The 17,750-nt window shown below is 43.4% G+C and overlaps 1 long non-coding RNA gene across 1 annotated transcript; it reads right to left on the bottom strand.

The window, feature by feature from the left end:
- Positions 1-208: 208 nt before the first annotated feature.
- Positions 209-6,223, bottom strand: LOC123367641. Its single transcript, XR_006578573.1, has 3 exons — positions 6,049-6,223; positions 5,574-5,687; positions 209-300 (listed from the first exon to the last, which is right to left on the bottom strand). It is a non-coding gene; the product is annotated as an uncharacterized LOC123367641 (long non-coding RNA).
- Positions 6,224-17,750: the final 11,527 nt, after the last annotated feature.

The following is a 17,750-nucleotide window of genomic DNA, read 5'->3' as shown; positions in this document are numbered from 1 at the left end:
TATGAGTGTAATTATCTGGGAACCAACACGTGGTGCTCTTTCAGGGAATCTGCTAATACTGGGTTATATGAATAAGTGTTACAGGGTGAGTGATAGTTACTGCTATGTTTAAGACCATGAGGAAATCAATTTTACATTTGTTGCGTGGTGAATAAGGCAAGGGGCCACACATTGAATAATGAAGATAAAAATAAATGTTGAACAGCTACCTCATTTAAGGCCTGATCCCATGACATAGTAATCAGTGGATGTCTTTTCACTGGCTTCCAAGAGGTTTGGATCAGGTTTTGGGTGAGCATCCTGTACATTGAATGAGGCAAGGGTACCGTAGAAAAAAAACATATGATCATGTAATTATGCATATATACTAGGAGGTTGTTGCCAAGACAACCTTATTTCTGGTAATTGACTTCGAATACTTAATATCATTCTTTTAACATAGGTATAGATCTACTGCCTACAATTTAAGACATTATTCTAGGCAGAGAATAGCTTATTAAAACTGTAATTCACTTACAAAAAAAAAGTGAGAGAACTTTTCAGTAACATTATATCTCAAAGATCAAGAAGTCACAAAAGAGGCTTAAGTCCACCTTTATGCCGCCACTGGACACTGAAGAGCCTGTCTTGAGGAAATGTTGGGGAAGTTTTTGCCAGTTTTGCCCTTATGGAAAGTAATCCTGTGTTTTTATCTCTTCTTTCATAATTGGGATTTATTGAACTTGCCCGATGCTCAGAAGCCCCAAAATAAAAGCACTTTAAGGCCAATTGTTTAAAATTCTACTTGAGCAAGGTGGGATGCATGGTGAGCACTGAGGACACTACATCTACCTGTGGCGGGGGGAACTAAACTTTGATTTCAAACTAAAATATGGCCCAGGGTTCATTTTCTGCACCTGGAATGGTGCTGGCAAGCTCAGTTACAGGATTGGGACCCAAGGCTGGTGATTTACTCACCACAGAACCAGTGTTGATGAGTTCATCAGTGTTGTAGTCACTATTTGTGGGAAGATAAGGTAGGGAAGGACTGCCTGCTTCCTAGAAATTCCAGTTTGCCTTCTGGTTGATATTTTTTTGCATAAATGTTGAATTCAGCCTGCATCTCTAGACAGAAATAATACTGAAAGCACCTCGGTGGTATGTAATTACAACATGAATCTGTACAAAACTGTGGGGCTGTTAAGACTTCACTAGGAACACTCGTTCCTTTGAATTCCCATGGAAGTTTGGAATTTGAAAATGCTGTCAATGATTCCCTTTCTGTAGGTGATTATGTGCATTCCAGCTATAAATCTTTCACTGCAAAAGGGGGTGGGAACATGATAACCACAAGCTGGGGAGGAAGGATTCATAAATGATTTAAACTCTCCCTTCCACCTGACTTGCCTCTGCTTAAAACCACTATCATTCATAGAAAATCCATTTGATAGATTGCATACCCAATTATCCCTATTAAAGTTAGCATTTGGATAAGGAGGTGGGACTTGTACTGCATCCCAAAGTGCAGAAAACTAATGCCTCTAGTGAGCAACTAGCAAGTTGCAAGCAAGCACATGGTTCTCCACCAAGAATACTTTGCCTGAAGGTCATCTGAGTTCTAGGGACTAAACAAGAACATTTCAGCTGAACAAGGATCAATCAAGCCGGGGAAAAGGCTTATGTTGGGGAGTTATGTGGAGTTATTTTGGGATTACATTTTTGGTAATGAACCAGTCCCTAAGAGGGGTGACTTTTGACTCTGCATGCCAGATCCTCAGCCCAGGTTAAGTCCTCTGCAAGTGCTTGATCTCTTCCAGTGACTTCAGTGGGTGCAAGATCATGCCCTAAGTAGATAGCTTATATTTGGTCCTGGTTAGGGTCTGTCCCATCTTACAAGGCATTACAGGAAACAATTTGAATCACAAATAAATATACAATTTTTGGCAAAAGAAATAGACAACACAAAGACATACTTGTATCTGTCAGTGAATCATTTTTTTCTCTGCTTCCTTCTCCACATGTACCCAATTTCTATCCATGATGATCACACCACTATACACAAAGATGACCCCAGGATTTGGGGGATGGTTAGTCTGAGGATTCTTTGGGATAAACCCCGATTGTTCTATACCTCATTTTGTATAAAATTATGTATCCATCAAGTGGGATAGTGAGGATCCCTCTAGTACCAGCTATATGAGTGGATTTCAGCTGTGTTGTAATTTCAGTCATAGCAGTCAGTTGGCATGGATTTACTTTTTGCAGTCTATCTTTGCAAGGAGCAAGGCTAGAGACTTACTTTTCTTAAAGAAACTGAGAGCCAAAATTCTTATGTGCCACAAAGGACTGCTCTGTTGTAAGAAACTACCAGAAGCCTAAGAGATGAAAGCATAGCTAAGTAACTTGTTGGCATGATGAAGAGCATGCTGCCTAAAATCTTATATGTAGATGGGCCAGAAGATAAATTTTGTCAGTCACTGATGGAAGTGAGATGGACAATATCTGACCAGAGGATTTGATCCCTAATATCAGTAGATCCAAGTGTTTTGTCAATATCCCAGTATAAATCCTTTGTGAAATCTAATGACGTTTATATGATATTTGAATCATTCTGTTCTAGACTTCTAAGAAAATAAGACTAGTGGATTAACAAGAACTTCACTTATAGAGCCAGAATATAGTAAAGTGAAAGATTTTGCATCTGCTCTGGAAAAGATATGGAAATATATGGACAGTGATAGATTTCAAGATGTGGGAAGATGGACAGCGCTTTATTGAAGATAGTTTCTACTCACATTTGATAATTTACATTGAAAGTCCTAAATGAAATTGTGGCCAAATAGATTCACATCAGCAAACATTTCAGAGTTGTCAAAGTTATCCCTGTTTTCAGGGTAGGTGCATGAAATGATTACAGGAAATGGACTCAGAAAAATAATTAGATCCAGATTATTATGTTCTTGAGGCCCGATTCTATTCCCTTTTAAGGCAACAAAAAAGGATCTCATTGACTTTAAGAGGCTTTGTTTTGGGTCCCTGATCAGGGACCAGCTACCCTAATTTAAAGAAAAGACAACTATTTCATTCAGGTCTTTTCATCTGCCTAGCTGTTTATCATTTTAACTAGCTAGGTTCATCCCTAAGCTGCATCATTCCTTGGAGACCAAAACATACATATTAAAGAGGAGATTATGGCTAAACTCAGATTTGCATTAGATAACGTGATTACAGGGAGGGAGAGGAGGGATTAGAGAAATGAGGAAGGAGAAATTATCACTCTGAATCCCAGGGTCTTCTAAAATAGCTCTTGGCCACTTGAGTAGATGGTTCTATTCAGATATAATAGGCCTAATCCTACTTCCATAACAAAATCCATGTACAATTGCCAGCGTATGTGTGCACTTGGTGCAAGCAGCTCATGGCCCTCAAAGACCAAGTATGGGCTCTTGAGGTCAGAGTGGCTGACCTGGAGGAGCTAAGGGAGACAGAGGTACATAGACACAATAGAGTGGCCCCACTCCCCTGTATGACAACCTTTGTGCTGTTGGGGAGGATGAAAGTGTTGGGGAAGAAGAACCTCAAATTGGAGTGGAGGGAAACAATCCCATAGTTGGGGCCTTCCTTCCAGATGATATCATGGTATCCTCTTCCGCTGAGGATACCCCTCTAGGGGAGGAAATCCCAGTTATTAGGAAGAGACAGGTAATAGTAATGGGGGATTAAATTATAAATATAGATAGTTGGGATTGTGATGACCAGGAGAACCACATGGTGAATTGCCTCCCAGGTCTGAAGGTTACAGATCTCTTGAGACATCTAGACAGACTTATTTGCAGTGCTGTGGGGGAGCCAATGGTTGTGGTACATGTAGGTACCAGTGACATAGGGAAAGGTAGGAGAGAGGTTCCAGAGGACAAATTTAGGCTGCTAGGTAAGAGAGTAAAGTCCAGGACCTCCATGGCAGCATTCTCTGAAATGCTTCCAGTTCCACATTTAGGGTCAGTTAGACAGGCAGAACTGCACGGTCTGAATGTGTGGATGAGATGATGGTGCAGAGAGGGGGGTTCTAGGTTCATAAGGAATTGGGGAACCTTTTGGGAAAGGAGGAGCCTATACAAGAAGGATGGGCACTTCCTAATCCAAAATGGAATGAGATTGCTGGCATGCAACATTAAAAAGGTCATAGATGAGCTTTTAAAATAAGAGCTGGGGAGAAGCCGACAGATGCGGAGGAACATATGGTTTGGACAGAGACATCTCTTATGGGAGGATCTATTAACAGGGATTCTCTATATCCTAGTAAACAGAAGAGGATAGAAGTTGATAAATTACAGGTAGGAACCGAAGAGAAACAGCCAAATGAAAAAGAGTTCTATTCAATCACATCACATGAAGTCAGACAACTAAATATTGACAAATTTTATAAGTGCTTATATAGAAATGCTAATGCTAAGATGGGTGCACTTGAGTGCCTGGAATTAAATGAGGATATTGATATAATAGGCAGCATAGAAATGACAGAGTAGGTTGCACTGGTGGAGAAGTGGCACTATATGTGAAGGAAAGCATAAAATCAAATGTAGCTATTCAGATGACAAATCTGAGGGACTGTCCCAGATTGAGGTGTGAATAGAGGAGGTTTTAGAAGAAAGTGATACTTTAAACAGTTATAAGTCACCAGGACTAGATGGTTTTCGCTCAAGAGTTCTGAAGGAACTTATATATGAAATTACAGAATTACTAACTAGGGTGTGTAACCTAATCACTTTAATGATCTTCTGTACCAGATAATGCCATTTTTTTATAGAAGGCTCCAGAGGTGAACCTGGCAATTACAGGCCAATAACCCTAACTTCAGTACCCAGCAAATTGTTTAGAACTATAGTGAAGAACAGAATTATCAGATACATAGATGAATGCAGTTTGTTGGGGAAGAGTCAACACGGCTTTTGTAAAGGGAAATCACGCCTCAACAATCTTTAAGGGGGTCAGCAAACACATGGACAAGTTGACCCAGTGGACACAGAGTACTTGGATTTTCAGAAAGCCTTTGACAAGGTGCCCTACCAAAGTCTCTTAAGCAAAGTAAGCTGTCATGGAATAAGAGAGAAGGTCCTCTCGTGGATAAGTAACAATCACAACTACACATACAATATGACGGGGCTGAATTAGCTGTTACCACTCAAGAAAGAGATCTTGAGTCATTTTGGATGCTTCTCTGAAAACATCCGCTCAATGTGCAGCAGCAATTAAAAAAGGGCTAACAGAATGTTAGGAACCATTAGGAAAAGGATAGATAATAAGACAGTAAATATCATAATGCCTCTGTATAAATCCATGCTACACTCATACTCTGAATACTGAGTGCAGTTCTGATTGCCCCATCTCAAAAAAAGATACATTACTAATAGAAAAGGTACAGAGAAGGGAAACAAAATATGACTAAGGATATGGAACAGCTTCCACATGAGAAGAGCTTAGAAAGATTGTCACTTTTCAGCATGGAAAAGAGATGAGGGGATATGATAGAGGTCTGTAAAATCATGAATGGTTTGGAGAAAATTAATAAAGAAGTGTAAAAGGGTTGCACTCACCCCTTGCAAGTGCCTCCTGGCCGAGTGCACGTGCCTGCATTCTCTGTCTCTGTCTCTCTCCTTATGGTGGGTCTTCGGTGACTGTGCCCTCCGGCCAAGTCATACACAGTCTGTCTGTGAGATAAAAGCAAAGCAAACCCCGTTCGGGGTACAAGTCCAACAGGGGCCTTTCTCAGTGTCCTCTGTGATGTCTCTCTCAGCTCCTTCCCTGGATGCAATGTCTTTGCCCCCTCAGGGCCTTTCTGGCTCCAGCTCTTCGGCTGGGCCATTACAGTTCAGTCCCCTATCTGGGGTGCCTCAAAGTCCAGGCCATTTGCCCAGTGGCTGGTGACCCAGGCCCACCCTCTACTCCGGGTTCCAGCCCAGAGACCCCTATAGATAGCAGCCATCCATAGTGACCCTTTAAATAAACTGTGTTACTGCTCTAATTCCCTGGGCTACTTCCCCATGACCCCTGCACATTCTTCACCCTTACCTCAGGGCCTTCTCCTTGTGGAGTCCCAGCAGCTAGCCTGGAGCACCATCCACTCGTATCCACCTCTCGCAAGAAACTGTTCAGTGTGGCCCTGCAGCTCTTCTTACACTAGCCTGCTGGGCCCTGACTGGCTGCTTCCTACACAGCTGCTCTATGCAGCTCGGAGAACCTCTCTACTGCCCTTTTCTGGGGTGAGGTGTGGCAGGGCCACAAGACCTCCAGCAGGGGGCCTCAGGACCTAGTCCACTCCGTCACAGGAAGTGTTATTTACTCCTTCACATAACACAAGAACCAGGGGTCAGCCAATGAAATTAATAGGCAGCAAGTTTAAAACAACAAAAGTAAGTACTTCTTCACACAACACACAACCAGCCCATAGAATTCATTGCCAGGGATATTGTGAATGCCCAAAAGTATAACTGGGTTAAAAAAAATTAGGTAAGTTCATGGAGGATAGGTCCATCGATGGCTATTAGCCAAGATGGTCAGGGATGCAACCCCATGCCAGATGATGGGACTGGACAACAAGGGATGGATCACATATCAATTACCCTGTTCTGTTCATTCCCACTGAAGCATCTGGCATTGGCCTCTGTCAGAAGACAGGATACTGGGCTAGGTGGGCCATTGGTCTGACCCAGTATGGCCATTCTACTGGTCTTATGTTCACATTGATTTCAATGGGAGCAGGAGCAGGTCTAGGAATGTGTTGAGTGCTATGTAGTGAAGAATCACACAATTGCTTGAATTTCCTAAACAAACTACTTACTGTTAATCATTCACAGAAAAGAAGTTACAAAAATGAGAGATGGAATTAGGAATCTAACCAACTTTTACTCAGTTCTCCCACTATGCTCTTTTGCACCCTATCTCCACACTAACTAATTAAATGCAGCTGCAAGCTTGAATATTGTTCCATCTTTTGAGTATTCTCATGCATGTTTAGCTGACAGTAACACAGAAAGCCCCTTGCGTTATAATTAACCCCTGTAAAGAATAGCTTCCCCAGGTTAAACACATACAAATCATCAATTTTTCTTTTCCCCAAATTAAGCCTCTCCATTTATTTCCCCCCTTTCTCCCTTGTTATCAATAGAGCCATTTAGGGTTTTATGATACTTTTAGGCAAAATTTTGAACAATTCCTCCTAATTCAGAACAGTGGGCCAGATCCTCAGCTGGTTTAAATTAGTGTAGCTCCATTGACTTCATCCTGGCTTCAGTGACTGCAGTAGAGCTACATCAGCTAAGTAGCTGGCCCAGAGACTATATCCTATGGAGACTTTGATGCAGCCTTAACATCTGGTCAAAGCTATCTACGTTGTCCAACTGGAAACATATCTTCAATATCAGGGTAAGGCAAAAGTGTTGTTTCAAAAGTTTCCCTCACATATAATATTTCCAAATTTTCAGCATGACATTTTATCCTTGACACAATATAACTAATTTACATGACTCCTAATCTCTTGGCCACTTGCAATCACACCATATGTCAGTGAACACAGTACCTATTTGATTACAACTTTATTCCACTTTCTCTTCTCTCCTTCCCTCTTATCTCTGGCTAACACCTGTGTAGGAGAGAATACATTTCATTTTTATTAATTTGCTTTCATGTTCTTTTATTTGTTTAGCTTGTATTTTTCTTACAAATATTTTGCTATTTGGGGTCTTAGCTCTTGACAAAGAATCTGATTCTAAGAGATCAAAGCAGCTCATTTTGGCTTTTCTGCCTTATTAGAAGAATAGCATATGAAAAAAAGAAAATATTTTGCAAACATTGATTCATCCCTATGTCTGAATGGTTGTCTCTCTCTTTTACTTTTTCCAGTGGTTCCACCAAGACCTCTCCCAGCCTGTTTGATGCAGGATAGTAAACAGCTGATATGTTTTACTAGTATGTTTTATATCATTTTTCTTTAACAATGTGTGAAAATCTTTAAATGTGAGTTGAGGACCAATGCCTGATATGACTTTGGCTGGCTGCCTGAGTGCAGTAAACACATTTCTTAAGAATTTGCTGGCATATTATCTAAAGCTGTTGCATCTAGACACCTTGAACATGAGTCAGCTAATAAGAGGAATATTTGCCCACCGTCCTCTGCAGTGTCAGTATCCATTGTCTGACATGGGTTTTGACTGAGACCATTTCCGTGAGTAGCAATATAAAGAGCCTGCAGACTCTAGTTATGCTGTGCTCTCAGTAACTCTGCATCCTGACCTAAACTTGGCTACTGATGACAGCTTTCCTTTTAATTAGGCCAGTGTGGACTTTATGCAATTCTGGCAACAATCTGACTTGAGAGGACTTTGATGTTGCCAGATGAAAAATCTGCTAGAGACCATTGTTAGTCAACTGCAGTCTTGTCTTTTGGTCAACATGCCTGATGTTTTAGGCCCCTAGGGCAGTGGCCTGCTAAATCTCTCTGTACACAGAAACGGCCTCTTGCACAGCATCTCTCATGATGGCTCCCTGAATGATCAAACACAGCCTCTTCCAGGGGATCAGGAGTGATTGTGACAGTGGTATCATAATAGATTCAAGCTCTGCCTCTTAATCTCCTCTGCAGTTCTCAGTGGTCTTTTAACTGATCCAGTTCTATACTTAATATCCCTTATTAATAGTGGTTGAGAATATTGCACTGCAGCCTTCACCTCTTCTTGTTGAAACTTCAACTGCTCCAGCTTCAGTTTCTATAACCTGGCCAGTTCATACCTATTGCTCCATCCTATGGGCATTGGGTTGCATAACACTGACTTTAATTTGGTTTTGCTCTAATTTCCTCTTTGCTTAGGGATGCACTTTTCCTTGAAAGAGAAGAAATTTAGATTATTACTGTCAGAATAAAGTTTAATAAGTCTATCCATGTTTGAATTAAGCTCTTGTTTAGATACCATTGGACATGGGGGAATTGAGTTATTAGCACAATAATAGTGGGGATTAAATGAAATCGGCCCAGAGAAAGGAGGTGCAGTTTATAAGGAGGTAAAGCCTTTTTCCTGTGGAGATTATAATTTATGCAGTAGAAAGGGTCCCTCCTGGGGAATTTATTATCCATTCAGAACTGCAGAATTTATATACAGTACAGAAGAGAGCTATGAACCCACACAACTGGCACCTGATCCAAAGCCCATTGAAGTCAGTGAGAGCTTTTGCATTGGCTTCAATTGGCTTTGGATGAAACCCCGTGTCAACAACGTAAAAGTGGTTAAAGGGATTTTGCTCAAATGTTCCTGAATTAGTTACCCTGTGGACTGAAGAGCAGCTAGAAAATTTCAGCCTAGAAGGAGCGTTTTCCAGAAAATTATGAGCAGCTGAAAACAAGGACTTATGCTAAAAGTCCTGAAGTAACTATGGCTGAAATTATTTCAACCAAATGTCTGCGCTAATAAGGGAAATATGGTGCTGCTATGTTACTCACTGTTTCTGAAAGAGTTAGAGCTTGTCTATGTGGAGCATTAGGGCACAGCAAGCTGGAGTGAAATCCATCATGCACTAAGTCTGCTGCACACTAAGGCCTTGTCTACACTACAAGACTATTTCGAATCAACTTAGTTCGAATTTGTGGATTCGACCTTATGAAGTCGAATTTGTGTATCCATACTAAATACACTAATTCGAATTTCTGAGTCCACAATTACGGGGCCAGCGTCGACTTTGGAAGCGGTGCACTGTGGGAAGCTATCCCACAGTTCCCGCACTCCCCGCTGCCCATTGGAATGCTGGGTAGAGCCCCCAATGCCTGCTGGGGGGAGAAATGTGTCGAGGGTGGTTTTGGGTAAGTGTCGTCATTGAACCGTCAATCACAACCTCCCTCCCTCCCTCCGTGAAAGCGCCTGCGGGCAATCTGTTCGTGCACTTTTCTGGTCAGTGACAGCGCGGACGCCACAGCACTGCAAGCATGGAGCCCGCTGCGATCATCGCCGTTTTCTCCTCCTCGCACTTTATCGTCCACGTCTTCCACAGTCAGCTGCTGAGAAATTGGGCTACTTTTCAATGGTGCTGCAAGCACTGGGGGACCATAGGGGACGTTTTACAAACATCAACGTCGGGTGGCCGGGCAAGGTTCATGATGCGTGTGTTTTCAGGAACTGTGGGCTGCTCAGACGCCTGCAGGAAGGTAGTTTCTTCCCGGACCACGAAATAACTGTTGTGGATGTGCAGATGCCTATAGTCATCCTCGGGGACCCAGCCTGCCTGCTAATGCACTTGCTCATGAAGCCCTATACAGGCGCCTGGGACAGCGACAAGGAACTCTTCAAATACCAGCGAGCAGCGAGCAGCATGACCTGTGACTGTTCAGTTTCTTTACAGAGAAGCTGAACCTGCCCCTGTTTCTTTACCCAGTTACTGTTGACTCTCCTCTTCGGTTACATACCCCGTTCACCCCGTTACCCCCACTTCCAGCACACGTGTAAAAATAAAATACACGTCCCATTATTACTTAACAAAGGTTTCTTTATTCATGACTTTTCGTGAAAGGGTTGAAACTGGGACGCAGGCTGTGCTGGCTAGGGTGTGCGGTGATGTAAAGACTGCCTCTAAACTCAAGGAATGACAGGCTCCTGCTCCTAGAGCGGTCCGCAGAGCCGGAAGGCTTCTTTCAACGGAGCCTGCCATCCCTCTTTATGGAATTCTGTGTGCGGGCGGATATGTGACCTTGTGGTGGAGGAGGACGGATACAGATTCCTCAGCTGCGTGACTCAGCGGTCCAGGACAAGGACCGCTGTATAAGATCTGTAACCGCCCTCCCCCGCTGCAAAGTCACATCTCCGCCGCCCACACAGATCCTGGAAACCACCTCCAAAAACCGACCAGGTTGCCTACTGACTGCACCGTGTGTGTGACCCGCTGCTGATCCTGCCCCCGTGTCTGTACCCTGGGAAAGGTGACTGTCCTATGCAATTAACCACCCCCTTCCCCATGCCCCCCATTCGAACACAGTCTTCTTTGAAAAAACATAACGGAAACAGTAATTAACAGCAAATCATTTTTATTAATTAAGTAGACAGTTAGGGGATGGGACTGGGATTGGGACTACTGTGAGTCTGGAAGTGAAGGACTTCGGCAAATGTACGGTATGAGAGCTTTTGGGTACTTGAGCACTGTGCTGTGGTGCAGTGACAGTATTCACGTCCCCGGCCGCCCCTCCTCCTGATTATTTTCGGTGAGGGGGGTATGGGACTTTGTGGCGGGGGAGGGCGGTTGCAGATACACTGCAGGGGGGCTCTGTCCTCCTGCGGTCCTGCAGAACATTCACAAGGCGCCTGAGCGTGTCCGTTTGCTCCCTCACTAGTCCAAGCATTGTTTCAGTCGCCTGCTTGTCTTCCTCACGCCACCTCTCCTCCCGTTCGCTGTGGGAGCGCTGGCCCAGAGAGACGGTCTCCCTCCACTGGCTCTGCTGGTCCGCCTCTGCTAGGTAGCAGCCCATACGTTCCTCGAACATCTTGTCCCTTGTCTTTTTCTTTCGCCGCCTAATCTTCGCCAGCCTCTGCGAGGGGGATGCTGTGGCAGGTCTGGAGACAGTGGAAGCTGTGAGATGGGAAACAGGGAGTGAATTCCTTGCAAAGATACATTTTTGCGAACAATTAACTGAGTCTAGGCTGTCTCTGTGAATTCTGGGTTGAGACCTCTGTGCCTGCTGGGGCAGAAATCATTTTCGCGGTGGATTCTGGGTAAATGTCGCCAGTCATTCCTTCCTCCAGGAAAGCAACGGCAGACAATCATTTCAAGCCCGTTTTCCCAGAATTGCCCTGGCATACGCCATAGCGTGGCAACCATGGACACTGTTTTGCCTTTTGTGTATGTCACCGTATGTGTACTAGATGCCGCTGACAGAGGCGGGCCAGCAGCGCTACACAGCAGCATGCTTTTGCTTTTGCATGACAGCAGAGATGGTTATCAGCCATATTGTACCATCAACCATACCATAAATTGGTAATAAGATGGTAATAAGATGGGCATGGTTACCTGTCCTTTTGCACTGCACCATTTGGTGCTGTCATAAGTGCCCCTGGCCGAGCAGCCAGGGGCGCAAAAGCAAAAATTGGGAATGACTCCCTGAGTCAATCCCTCCTTTTTGGTATCTAAAAATAGAATCAGTCCTGCCTAGATTATGGGCAAGTGTACTAGAGAACCACTGTATCATAGAACCAGAGAGCACAGCTGCTCTGTGTCTGATCCTGCATAAATTATGAGCTGTATGCTATTCACAGGGGGTGCTCCTGCAACAACACCACCTGTTCATTCCGTTCTTACCCCAGCCTTCCTGGGCTACCATACCATTGTCCCCCCACTTGTGTGATGAAGTAATAAAGAATGCAGGAATAAGACACAGTGACTTGTTTGTGAGAAATGAGTGGAAGGAAGCCTCCAGCTGCAATGATAGTCCAGGCAGGACATTAAGGAGTGTGGATGAAGGAGCCCATCATCCCTCTGCTAGTCCAGGGGCAATTGAATCTTTTATTTACAATGAAGGGTGGGGGCTGATGGAACTCAGCCCCCTGTTGCAATGATGAGGACAGTTACCAGCCATATTGTACCATCAGCCATCAAAAATTAGGGACAGGCACCCTTGACTGACCTTACTGATACTAGTCAGCATGGTTACCAGCCCTTTTGCACTGCCCCATGTGCCAATAGGCTGATGATGAGGATGGATTTCCATCTTTTTGTACCATCAGCCATCCATAGCGTGGGGGGAGCAAGGATGTTGGTGTTGAGTGCTGCACCATCGCGTCTATCTGCAGCATTCAGTAAAGATAGGGTGACATGTAAAAGAGTCAACAGAGGATTGTTTTCACTTCTGGTGGTGGGTGGGGTGTGTGCGCAAATTGCCGAACTATGCCCTGACCCACCGCAGACACTGTGTTTGACCCTAGAAGCATTTGGAGCTCATCCAAGAATGCAAATACTTTTCGGAGACAGCAGGAACTGTGGGATACCTTGCGTCCTCATTCCCCCCTCCCTCCATGAGCGTCCATTATATTCTTTGGCTTTCCGTTACGCTCGTCACGCAGCTGCGTGCTGAGTCTGTGCTATGCCGTCTGTCCGTAGATTTCTTAAAAATACTTTGGACCAGGCATAAAATTACAGTAATTACCCTAATTAGATGCAGGAGTCTCCGAGCGAGATCACCCTGAGGAGGGTCACTGAAGGAGATAGAGAGCGCATGCTGCATGAAAGCTAGCACGAACCAGGGCCCGATGCAGCCGTGCTCGGGGAGGCAGTGCTCCCTGAGTTCCTCATGAAAGCCTTGCGCGGAAAACTGTGCTACCACGGAGCACCCAATAAGGCAGCTCTCCCCAGGAACCTCCTGCTGATGCTTTTCGATTAACGCAAGGAGAGCTTCGTGGAGATCTCCAAGGATGATTTCTGTTCTATCCCCATATCTAGAGAGACCTCCTTTTCACACAGTTAAGATTCCTGTTATATTAAGAATAAAAGTTAACATGGTTACAGCACTTACCGACTGCTCCTTCCCCTGATTCAGGGTCCGGGTTAATGGCCGGGGAGGGTTGTTGGGGGATCTCCGTGACGGTGATGAATAGATCCTGGCTGTCGGGGAAACCAGGACAGGGGAAACCAGGACAGCTGTAAGCGCTCTCGCCTGCCTCGTCCTCCACAAACCCTTCCTCATCTTCCCCGTCCGCGAACATCACCGAGGAACTGGCCGTCGACACTGTCCCATCGTCAGAGTCCACGGTCACTGGTGGGGCAGTGGTGGCAGGCTCCGTAGCGTCCGTTTGCCGCTTTGATTTTTTGGTAGCCTTGTCTGGGGTCCTTGATTTTCACGCGGCGCTGCGTTGCATCCCACCTGTATCCTCCATCTCTCATGGCTTTGGAGACCTTCTCGTAGGTCTTCGCATTCCCTGTTTTGGAGCGCAGCTCCGAAAGCACAGACTCCTCGCCCCACACACCGATCAGATCGAAGAGTTCCCAGTCAGTCTATGCTGGGTCCCTCTTTCTATTCACAGATAACATGAACTCCTCTGCTGGAGAGCTCTGCATCGTTGCAGGTGCTGCGGAGCTCGCCCCGATGTCCAGCCAGGACGTCAGATTCAAAGTGCCCAGACAGGAAAATGAATTCAAATTTTCCCGGGTCATTTCCTGTGTGGCTGGTCAGAGAATCCAAGCTCGGACTGCTGTCCAGAGCGTCAACAGAGTGGTGCACTGTGGGATAGCTCCCGGAGCTACTAAGTTCGATTTGCATCCACACCTAGCCTAATTCGAGCTAGCCATGTCGAATTTAGCGTTACTCCACCTGCCGGGGTGGAGTACCAAATTCGAAATAAAGAGCCCTCTAGTTCGAATTAAATGGCTTCCTGGTGTGGACGGTTGAGCGGTTAGTTCGAATTAACGCTGCTAAATTCGAATTAAAGTCCTAGTGTAGACCAGGCCTAAGTTACCATGTGGACCATGCTCTGAAAGTTTTGTAGAGTACTACTACTCCCATTTCAAACTCTCCCTACAGCCAAGCCCTTAGGTGTTTATTAACATAAACAAACATAGCCAGTGCAACACAAAAAGAAATAAAGGAGGCCATTAAGACCCTGACCCTAAGGCCCTGCAGATACTTCCAAGTGTGGGTTAACTCTCATTGACTTTATCTGGACTATTCAGATGCTTAAAGTTGAGCATATGCATAAATCTACAGGATCTGGGCTTTTTATTCTAGCTACTATGCTCTTAGAATCTGAGGCCTGGTCTACAGTGGGGGGGGGTGTCAAACTAAGGTATGCAACTTCAGCTACATGAATAGCGTAGCTGAAGTCGAACTATCTTAGTTCGAACTGCTTACCCGTCCTCACGGCATGGGATCGACGTCCGCGGCTCCCCCGTCGACTCCGCCACCGCCGTTCGCAGTGGTGGAGTTCCGGAGTCGACGGGAGCGCGTTCGGAGTTCGATATATCGCGTCTAGATGAGACGCGATATATCAAACTCCGAAAAGTCGATTGCTACCCGCCGATCCGGGCAGGTAGTATGGACGTACCCTGAGTCAAGTTTCTCATTGACTTAAACAAGGTTTGAATCAGATCCTTTAAAGAACTTCTTCCATTCTCTCCATGACTCTGCTTATGGAAGTAGATTTTTTTTAATCAAGTAGGATTGTGCATGAATGTTCTCAGTCAAAATGTCTAATTTTAATAGATTTCCTGTCTACTGTGAGAGGTCAATAGGAATTGTAAAAGAAAGTATTGAAATCCTTGCCTTGTTTTTGTGGCTAACAATAACACTTCATGAGACACACACACATACACACCTTTCAACAAAATTAGGAAGAGGAGTAATTAAGATTACAAAAATATTTTTCCAACCAGCAAAACTTTACTGGTGGTTTAAACATAGTACTTTAATGATAGTTTTACCATACACATAAAAGTTATTGATTCAGCAAAATGTGGTTTATTTTGAAACCACTTATAAAATCATTCTCTGTGTGCCAACAGGAAAAAATTATTTTCTTTATACCACAGTTTCCAAAATGTCTTTAACCCAATTTTCAAAAATGCACAAAAAAAACAAAAATACAAGAAAGCAGTATCACAGACAGCACTTTTTTTGCAAATTTCCCAGTGCAGAAACATAGCGTAATAGATAGTCCATGTCTTCATTGGTAGAGAAAAAAATTGTATCTACATTAATGAGGCTGTTCAGAGGATTGGATTTAAAAAAATATGAACACTAATCCAGAACAGCAAACAAAAACCCTCCTTTGAGGGAGAGATGGGAAATGACAACATACTTTCATTTTCCTACTTCTGGGGAAAGACTTTCAAAACAGCTCTGGGTACGATGTCCAAAAACTACATTCAGAGTAAAAGTATATAAACCACTACATTCAAAAGCATTAAGCATCTGTCTTAAACCCAAAAAGGTAAGGAAATTCAAAGTTAAGACTGTAACTCGATCCTTAACTCACACCTTTGTAGCCAGCACATATGGAATGACAGATCACCCACTGTTTAGAGACCACCGCAATGTAAAGTCAAAGGTAGAATTTCAACTTTAACTCTGAATGCCTTTGCTCTTTAAGTTTTGAACCAGACCTGGAATTTTTGACATATTTGTTGGGGTTTTCTCTTTATTTTTATTCCTTTTTCCAGTAATCTGAATAAAGTCAAATAAAAAAGTGTAGAGGCTCTATGTTTTGAAATTGTTTTTCTTTTATGTTTTGGGCTCCTATAATTTTTCAGTGATCAGATTAAAAATAAACTAATTATGGTGAAAACATGTTTTATTTAATGCTATGATCTTATGCCAGGTCTCAGTACAGAGCAAACTTTTATAGCCCTTTAAAAAAGTTTACAATGGAGGCATTGACGACGAACCTTTAAGTATAGCCGGGAAAGTAGGTGTCTCTATAATATTACTCAGTAAGATGCTTGTGATTACAACTCTCTATAGAGAGGGAAGGATTTTCCTCCATGTGATATTTCTGGCATAATTTGTGCTGAAAATTTTCCAAGGTCTGTTGAGCCATAACCACAGATCACTCCTCCAGTAACAAAATATTAATGATAGAACCATTTTTCAACTAGACTTTTAGAAGAGTGCTTGTTTTCTTAACAAGAACTATTTTTCTCTATGTTGCTTAATTTTCAATTACAGTTGAGAAAATAATTTTGGAAGTTAACTTATTCATGAATGTTGTCATACAGGAGGAAAACGTTACATTTCAGCAAAATCCCACTTAGTTCCAAGGGAATAGGTTTCATGAACTGTAGATTACTGATTTTCAGCAGGCAATATCAAGCCCTTTGATAAAGAAGAATAGTTTCAAAGTTTAAACAGCTATAAAAAGTTTTTCGATTCACTCAGCTCCAGGTATCAGGCTTTGCTGCCACAGTTTCATCTTTAAAACTGTATTTGTAGAGTCTTCCATTTGATATTCCACATCATACTAAAGATCACCCCTGTCTCCTAGCTGGTGTCACTCTTTCCGCAACATCTGTGCCATGCTTCTGGTGAGGGTAAGAATCAGAGTTCTGCTTCCAGCCAACTCTTAGGGATGGGGCCTAATGGACAAGGGTTTTAACTTGGATCCCCTGCATCACAGCTTGCTGTGCTACCTCTAGAACATAGAGGTTAGTCAGACATCAATTTCTCATATAGTCAGAAACTGGAAACCAAGTTAAAAGTGGAAGTAAAGAGGAAATGGACATGAAAATAAGGCATTATTGTAAGGTCAAAAAGAGTATGCAGTAAAATGTGAATATTTAGCTTTTTGCCAAATATTTCTAGAAACCAATGTTCTTTTTTAACATTCACTTGGCCCTTGCTCAGGCAAAGTTCCTATGATCTAACATGGAATTTGCTTGAGTCCTTAATTCTTCTTATGCCAGTATAAATCAGGAGCAGCTCCACTGCACTCAATGGATTTACACAAGTGTAAATCTGATGTAACTGAGAGAAGAATCAACTCCACACTGAGGATCTCAAGATGTGGCTTCAAATCAATCTAGTAAAATAATAAAAAATTAGATTCACCCTTTCTCTTTGTGTACATGTAAAACAAATAGCAGCAAAAATGTTGTGTTCTGGGCTGTTTGCACATCCCCATTCCTAAGAACTAAAATCATTTGTCATGGATGCACGGTGTGAGATTCTCACCCCTCTCTGGCCCCTGTACACTGGGTAAAATAGTTGCACCAGTGAAACAGAGGCTCTAACAACCTCATATCCAGTCAGGGGAAATTCC

The sequence above is a fragment of the Mauremys mutica genome, chromosome 3 (genome assembly GCF_020497125.1).
Source record: "Mauremys mutica isolate MM-2020 ecotype Southern chromosome 3, ASM2049712v1, whole genome shotgun sequence".
In the NCBI taxonomy this organism is placed as follows: domain Eukaryota; kingdom Metazoa; phylum Chordata; order Testudines; family Geoemydidae; genus Mauremys; species Mauremys mutica.
The sequence above is the reverse complement of the archived record's forward strand: the minus strand, read 5'-3'. Positions and strand labels throughout refer to the sequence as shown.